The sequence below is a fragment of the Apium graveolens genome, unplaced genomic scaffold (assembly GCF_009905375.1).
Source record: "Apium graveolens cultivar Ventura unplaced genomic scaffold, ASM990537v1 ctg679, whole genome shotgun sequence".
Lineage (NCBI taxonomy): Eukaryota > Viridiplantae > Streptophyta > Magnoliopsida > Apiales > Apiaceae > Apium > Apium graveolens.
This window is the reverse complement of record NW_027419785.1, coordinates 118,191-127,408: the sequence shown is the minus strand read 5'-3', so window position 1 is coordinate 127,408 and position 9,218 is coordinate 118,191. Positions and strand designations below refer to the sequence as shown.

At 29.3% G+C, this 9,218-nt stretch overlaps 1 long non-coding RNA gene across 1 annotated transcript; it reads right to left on the bottom strand.

Annotated features, from left to right (window-relative positions):
- Positions 1 to 927: 927 nt before the first annotated feature.
- Positions 928 to 1,792, bottom strand: LOC141703580 (uncharacterized). Its single transcript, XR_012567604.1, has 3 exons — positions 1,707 to 1,792; positions 1,035 to 1,106; positions 928 to 956 (listed from the first exon to the last, which is right to left on the bottom strand). It is a non-coding gene; the product is annotated as an uncharacterized LOC141703580 (long non-coding RNA).
- Positions 1,793 to 9,218: the final 7,426 nt, after the last annotated feature.

The following is a 9,218-nucleotide window of genomic DNA, read 5'->3' as shown; positions in this document are numbered from 1 at the left end:
CAAGTACTCCAAAGTATTCTGGAAGTGCACCATTGATCAAGCAATTTCTTAATATCTTGCAAAAGAAAGAAATGTTAACTAATTTTTTCAGGGAAACACATCTGCATCAGACAAAATTTATGTACGACTTACAGCACATGCAAGGATTGCATATCTTTTAAATCTGGGATAGTCGAATTTCTTCCGGTCAGATCAGATATCTTCCTATCAACAGAAAGCACAGAAGTAATCAACTGATCTCAAAAGTCCAAACCAAAAATCAACTACAATGATAGAAAGTCAAGAAGGTATTAAACATTGGCTAGATATTTGAGCAGTTCTTACAGTTTTATTAGATTTCTCAGACGGGAGATGCTCAATGGAATTGGACCCTCCAGTCCTATTCCCTGCAAGTCCCTGCACAAAATTTGAAGTTTATTGAGAGGTATATGTAACCGTAGTTTCTAGAATATGTACTAACAACCAAGTAGAACCAAACTGAAGCATAATCAACCAAAATTACTCACAGTCTTGTCATATTTGTCCAGTTTCCAATGAAATCGGGTATCTTCCCAGAGAAATCATTCCCATCTATCCTACTGCAAGGAGTAGATAATTTTAACACTTTGTTAAACTTAGAAATATACAGTATAGATGAAGTAGTACTTACAAATCCTCTAGATTCCTCAGGTTGCCAAATGTTTCTGGTATTATTCCATTTAATTTATTTGCAGAAACAACGCTGTGAAGATTGTTTGCAAGATTTCCATCAATAGATAAATAATGATAGAACTGTTAAAGCATTATGTAATTATGTTTTAATTATGATAAAAATGTGAACATATTATGTAATAGATAAAAGCCCTCCATGAAGAACCCTTTAGGCATGTAATTGTAATTCTTACAATCTCCTCAAGCCAATCAAACTTCCAAAGTTTCGAGGAATACGCCCTTCAAGTAGATTATCTTCCAAAAACCTGAAAAGTTCAGCTCAGATTAAGTTAACCAAAGGTTATACTTGAAATCCAAGTCATATAGATCACATTTTCACTTACAGCTCCTGAAGAGTAGCGATGTTGGCTAGTTCCTGAGGAATCGAACCTTGGATACGATTCCCCAAAAGGGATCTACAGAAAGGAGAGTTCTAATTTAAAGAGGTCATGCTAGGAAGCTTAATTTAAAGATATGTTTAGTTCACTACATTGCACAAAAAAATACAGACAAGAAATTAGCAAGTATCACAACAAAACCATACAGAAAGACAACGCGAAGCTGACCAAAAGTTCCTCTGAGGACTCAGAGGCATGAACCTCGAGTGAGAAGAAGGCCCAGATGAGAAATTCACATGATCACCAAACCTATTCATTGGGGAGCTTAATCATGTATGAGTCTTATTATAAGATCTGAAGTTTCCCACATCATTCATCCCCGCGAATCCTGTTAATAAGTATCAAGTTCTTAGCAGCCAATACAGAATCATTGCAACAATAATACAGAAATCAAAATACTGAAAGTAGTATCCATATTTAAGTTTTAACTAACAACATGTTATTTTTAGACACATACAAGACTCAACCAAAACTAAACCAGGTCATAGTGTTCAACAAAAATTTTGTTTTGTCAACTACAGAGCATGGCACATACATCTGTTTCAACTTTCCATAAAATTAAAGCAACATGAGCTATTTCAAACATAAATATGTGATAAATCATTAATCAGTGACGACCTTTTGCAGGAAAGATCCAGCAGACGAGCACAAACAAGCTTTTAGATGTTCATTCCTCTAGATCCAAACTAAAAGGCAAGTAAAAGGTCATAATATAAAACCAAAATAAACAAAAAGATCATAGGTTGGATCAGTTTTCTTTCACATGTACTTTAATTATCACATACATATGTAGTTCCTTATTTATGCAACCAATCAAAATTATTCTAGTAAATCTAAAGCTCATCATCAGATATAAAATTTGAAGCAACAGATAAATAACAAGAGGCAGTGATGTACTAATACTAATATCATCTCCGGCAACGTCAATTCTATTAAACATATTCAAATAAGTAAATTAGGGTTATAATTTCAAAAAAAAACCAAAATTAAAAATTCAGGGTTTCGATTTTAAAAAACCCCAATTGAAAACTACTCACAGAGAAGACCCTATTTCAAAATAACATAGTAAATTCACTTACCAATTCGAGTTTCTAAAATGATAACCAAGTAGAGAAGATCCTAATTCAAGCTTATCCTCTTACGAGCTTAGCATAGAAAAATGGAGAGAGATGGTGGAGATGATGGTGGTGAGTGGTGGAGCGGCGGTGATGTTGGTGAGTGGGGGTGGTGAGTGGTGGAGATGATGATGGTGGGGTGAGAGAGTCGGGGCGAGAGAGTCGGATGAGAGAGAGAGCTTATGTGTCTCGTGGGGGAAAAACAAAAAGGGGGGAAGAATATTTGCTAAGGGGGGAAATTTATTTGGCTAAGGCGGAAACAAAAATAAAGTGGGCGGGGAGTGAATTTTTTTTTGGAACTTTAGACACCAGTTTTAAAATAACCGATGTTTTAAAACAACATAGACATCATAAAAACACGGGGTGATGTTATAAATTCTTTTAACATCAGTGGCAAACCTAACCGATGTCTAATGTGTGATGTCTATTGACAGTTTTCTTGTAGTGGCTCTACAACATCAATCATCAAATCGTCCAAATAATCATCCGAACAAAAATTCATAATTTAATCAAAATAATTCAAAAATAAATAAAAATATAGAAAATAAACATTAATTTATGTATTTCTGAAACTTGAAGAATCTGATAGTACTCCTTAAATCCTTCGTTTTGATTACCAGAGCTTCCCGAGCAGATTTCAATAACACCTCGAAATTATAGTTTGATTCTTAGAAGGTTATAAGGAATGAGGGTTTTTCTCAATAAAATTATATAATTACTGGATGCAAATAATTTTCTGTATAAAATAAAATATGGTAAGGGTTATTTATATTTACGGAATATTGGTACCTCGTTGGATCATATCGGATATAAAATAGTACATTTATTTATAAAAATAGATCCAAAACGATACCGATTTCGGGATAATTATCCAAATCTGTACCATCCGCCAAGATTCTGATGTCGAGGAGCGTATGCTTTGATACCACTTGTAACAGTTTACTTAATCGAAATGTAAAATAAAATGAAATTAACAGGACAGAATGAAAGAAGAACAAAACTCCATTATAAATAAATTTGTGGAAAGAGGAATACAAGATGAAAGTAAAATGAGGCACAACTCACACATAATTCTCTCCTATCATGTCAATAGGTATAAAAAACCACAAGTCTCCTTACTATACGTGTCATTCTGTTACTCGCCAAAGATGACACATGATGGGCACATAATCCCATAAAGATGATATGCTCCATGTAGCTAAATGACTGCTCCAATACCATACGATACCCTACTCTAGATACTTAAATAATAAATGTTTAAATGTTTAAATGTAATAAATGGATTGCACCTTAAATCATAATCTAACATATTATTGCAATTAGCTTTCAAGGTGTTCGCTTGTGTAATGGGATATTTTTGAGATAAAATTGTGGTATTAGAATCCTACATGTTACCCGCCTGGGTCAATGTTTTATTAATTTATTAATTCCAAAAATGATATATTAATGTAAATACATTACATTTAAAATAAGTAATGCAATCAAATCTACTGCGAATAAGTTGATATTCTTTTATTTTTCTTGGATCAATTTTTTATTTACTTTGAGCTTGCATATTTCCTATACAGATTTGTTGATTTAACATGTTCAATTTATTTTTGTAAGTGGAACAAGGGGGGATAGTCAAGTGCAAATAGCCGCTACTATTGATTCTCCCTGGAACAGTGGCAGGTCATTTTTTCATCATTTATGGTAATATTGTTATTGCATTTGTTGCTGAATGAATCTAATTTTTACATACTCCTACTTATCTTATTTTTGTGAGTATTAATTAACTTGTGCTTTATATTACACTGATCTGTGTAGTGTATAACTTTTTCTACGTTGTGGACATGGAGAGTGTGAAGGGAAAAATCGGTTTGTGGACCCCATGTGATCAGGATGATGTATTGACTGGAATAAAGAGTATGGCCAATGTGTTAAATGGATTGGAGGAAGAGCAAAAATTAGAGTGTATTCGGAACACAAAATAATAAATAAAATGAGTGGATGATATAATGTATGATATGGTTAAATATTGTATCAAGATTTTATAATATTGTGGATGATTTTCAAGTGTAGGATAATTATTATTTTAATTTATTAAATCATTCTGTTGAGAATTTTGGAGTACGAGTTCTTTTACATCAGTTTAATATTTTAGCTTGCAATAGTAGAAATTTGTGATTTAATGCATGAATAAACAGGTATTTCAAATTATTTTTACAAAATCGGACGGTTCTTAAAAATGAGCACATATGTCTCGATTAGTAAAGAAACCGACGTAAATATGCAAACAATATACGTCGGATTTAGAACTTATAAGTGACTGTTTGGCTTTTATATGTTAGTTATTTATAACAATATACATCATGTTTTTCCTCTTTTATGTCGATTATAAAGTGATGTATATATACGTCGCAATTTTAGCCAACGTAAAAACTAGTTACATATATTCTCTGTACGTCGGTAAAATGCTGACATATATGACACATTTAACCGACGTGAAAGGTTGATTTTGTACTAATGCCACCTAATTTGATTTTACGTTTTTTCATCCACTTGGTGATAAATGTTTAATTTGGATTTTTGATAAAGGAAACTTTTTCACCCAAATACTTTTTCTTCTTGTGCGTGATTGATCTTTTTTAGCTAACTAGATTAATTTCCCGGCAAATGCTCGGTTACATTATAATTATTTTTTAAAAAGTTTTTTTAAAATAATTTAATTTAAATATATATTAATGTAATATTTTTATACATAATAATGAGAAGAGAATAAAATTATAATTATAGAAATTTAAAAAATAATATTATCCAAATAACAAATATCGATTATCCATTTTTTTAAAAATATAAAAATATAAAAATAAATATTTGTGTAAATAAAATTAATTTTAAATAAGATAAATTAGTAAAGGAAAATGAATTATTGAAAATTATTAATTTAAGAATATAAAAATGAGGAAGAATGAGAAATGCGAAATGGGTAATACAGAGAATTAATGGAGGTAATAAATGAAAAAAGAGAGAGAGAGAGAGATTTGAATAAAAATAAATTAAATAAAGAGAAAATTATTAGTAGAAGGTAACATTATCAAATTGATGAGATTTTTACGCACTGAATTTTAAGCTGTTAGAGAGTTTGACATGTAAGTTATAATGATGTCAGCTCTACTTTCTTTTAATATAACGTAGATTAATGTGAGAGAGTTCTAATGAAAATTTATACTTTCTTTTAGTATAATGTAGATTAATGTGAGAGAGTTTAGATTAAAAGGCTTTTTTCACTTTCTTGGCCTTGTACAATATGTGGCTTTGGCCTATTTGGTTCATCATCTGGTTATATGGATAGTATCTAAAAAAACATTCACAATCACCTTCAAATAAGTAGTGTGATTCATGGTAAAATGTTACTGCATATCAATTCATTAACTTTCATTAACCTTTTACTCCCGAGTTTTAATTAGGAAGGAAAGTAAGTGGTTGGTGAGTAAAGTAGTTTCACTTGCATTTATATTGGGCTCTCGAGTTTTTAAAAAAAGCAAAAGGAACTGATAATGAATAATGAATGTAAATTTAACAAACTTTCATTTCAAAACTTTCAATGGGATAAAAGTATTTTATCTTCTTATCACTTACTTCCTTGCTTTTAAAAAACTGGGAAGTCAGGCCTAAAAGAGCAAAAGCCTGAACCCTGGGGTTTGGATTATCCAAATACATGACAACAACTGGCAGTACTTGCTGCATTCATGACCTTGGGGAGTTGGGGTTGCTAACCTTTCCGTTTCAAGTTCACTAGCATTTCTTCCGTACATTTGTATCACCACTTCATCCACTTTTTTTTTTCTCTTTTTCACTATTTTATTTATATTTCTTAATCTTCCTACTCAATCTTTTTGATAACAAATCAAAAGGACGGAGTAAGTAGTAAATATTAAATAATTATAAATTATTATTCCTGGCAAAATTTATAAAAAATATTTTAATCGTAAATATTAAATAAGTTACAAAAAAAAATTAGGAAAATATTACATGGGAAATAGGAATATTATTTTTTTTGATAGTACTATAGACTAATAGTTTTGATGATAAAATATAAGGGGAATAATAGTTTTTCTTAAACAACTTGTAAATTATATTATTTTTTAAAATTATATAATTTTTTGATAATTAGTTTATTTTAAATTAGAGTAATATTTACATATTCAATAAAAAAATTAAATTAATTAATTAATATTTATATATAGATGTAAATATCTTTAAATGTGAATTAGATTTTATGTCATTATTTAATTTTTTATTATTATTTTATCTTATTTTTATGTACTTTTAATATTTGTTTAATTTATAATTAATTTTATTTATGTTAGAAATAATTAAATTTTAGTATTGAATATATTTACTATTATTTTTTATTATTAGTACTTGGGGCATATTTTTTTAACTTTGTAAAGGACATATAAAGCCTTGAATCTCATGCACCGCTCTGCTTGTAAGCTTAAGACTTCATAGAATAGATTGTTGACATTCTGTTTGCAATTTCAGAAGTAGTAACACGTATTTTAATCCCAGATTTTAGATACATTAATTATTATATTTTAAATTAATTATACTATTCTATGTTCGCTTGGAAATTAAAATTTAGGAATGATAAATAAACTTTCAATATTTTATCTTAAATTTATTTTGAGGGATAATCACGAGATTGAACTATTATTCTTTATATTTTTCAACTGTTTGCTTAAATATAATTTTTAAAAAAATATTTTGTTGAATGAGATTAAATAATACCTTCTCCAATCAAGTATTAGAAAAAATTAATCACATTTCATAATTTAAAAAATAAATATGAGATAGAATAATTGGAGAGGGTTACATACGGGTCCAATCGAGAGGGTTTAAAGCACTTACCTCACTTCACTGCACTTAATTAATTTTCCCAAAGCCGTATAAGTTCCAAAAAACAAAAGTACGTCTCTCTTTATCTCCCTAATACCTTAAAAGTTTTTAAAAAAATCCTCATGATAAAATCTAATTATATGATTCTTTGATAAAAATCCGTAACTGTTCTTTCTAAAATTGAACTTTTACAACTCAAGAAACCGTCCAAAATTTTATGTTAATTTTAGTACGTTCTTTTCAATATATATTAATGGTCAGAGATAAGCTACATATGATGATGAAAGGAATAAAAATACAATTTTAGCTCTAAGTATCACATCAAGAAGATAATTAAATGGAATACAATTTTAGCACCAAGTGTCATATGAACAACATAAAAAATTTGTTAGAATATAGTATAAGTTTTAATTGAGTGTTTTAATTGCGTTTTTCTCTAACATTTTATACTAGACACGAAAATATATTACTCCCTTCATCCCGGTTAATTTTTTACATTTGATTTAGATACGGGAGTTAAGATATATATTTATATATATAATAGTGAAAAAAAAGTGAGTGAAATAGTAGGAACCCATTGATTTTTAAGGTGTATAAAAAGAAGATAATGGAGTAATGTGAAAAGGAAAAAGAAAGTGGGAAAGTGATGAGACTCATTTACTATTTTTGGTAAATTAGATTGAAATATAAACAATTGGATTGAATATCCAAAAAAGGAAAGTGTAAAAAAATGGGTGAAATGAGTATTATCTTAAAATGCGCCTTCCATTCCCTCCTTGACTCAAAAATTAGCTTTCTAGGAAAGCGTTTGAAAAATAATATGCCCTCCATCTCATATTATGTGTCTTCTTTGGATTTGTGTCGGTCAAATTGACTTAAGTTTGACTGAAATTTATTAATAATTTATAATTGAACAAAATAAAAAAATTACATCACCGGAAAGTAGATTTAATCTACTTTAATATATAATTTTTATTTTTTTTTTGATAATATACGAGTAATGTTTAATCATTAGTCAAAATTTGGTAAATTTGACTTCTATAAAAGCAAATGTGACACATAATATGAGATGTAGGGAGTATAAGATTATGTTGGAAATGGGGCTACTAACGGGAGTAGGAAGAGGTCTTGGAAAATCACTAGCTTTATAATTGAATGATAGAATTTAATAATTCCATAAACACATAATTCTCCAAAATAGAGACAAGGACCGTAATCATCATATCTAATTATCGAGGTTAAACCGAAAGCGGAAGCGTACCTGAATCCATAAGTCGATAATCGTAACGGTATCTGAATCTATATAGTGTCCTTGATTATTGTCTTCCTTAACCAAGTACTCCTTAGGGTTTCTCAAATAACTCTCTCTGATGGATAGAAGATAAGCCGTTACGTGTACTTGATATATTGGGGACTATAACCCTTTTTATATACCACCTAATTAAATAACCTATTAAAATTTAATTGGGCCTGGTATTAGGTATCCACTTATTAGGTCCATACAATAAATTAAAATCTAATTGGGTTTCTTATTTGATCACTTAATTTAACCCAATATAATTAATAACAAATATAAATGATACATTTATCTGTAGCCCATAAAATAATAATTATTATTAAAAATAATAATAACAATCTCCCACTTGGGCTTCATATGAATCCAGAATCAATTATACAAAACTTTAGTGCGCAACTTTATACAATTTATGTTAGATATATTTGAGATGTTATGTCTAATGTGTTTCATGTTTAGTTTTCAGATTTTAACAAATAGGAAATATCAGTACTTACTCGAATCAGTACTTAGTGGAAGTCAGAACTTAAGGATATTAGAACTTTTTTTTATCAGAAGATAAATATCAGAAGATGGATATGAGAACTTAAGTATGAGAGGACTAATAGTTAAGGAAGGAAGCTGATTTACAGGAAAGAAGATCGCGACTAATACAAAAGAAGATATGCATGGAAAGAGTTAGAGGACTTGAAGACTTGTATAAGATATCTGATTGATATATTTTAGGAGACAGAATTATATTTCATATCAATTAGAAGTTATCTTGTAACTGTGTACTATATAAATACAGACATAGATTTACACTATATGTGTTATCATTATCGAGAAGATCATACATTG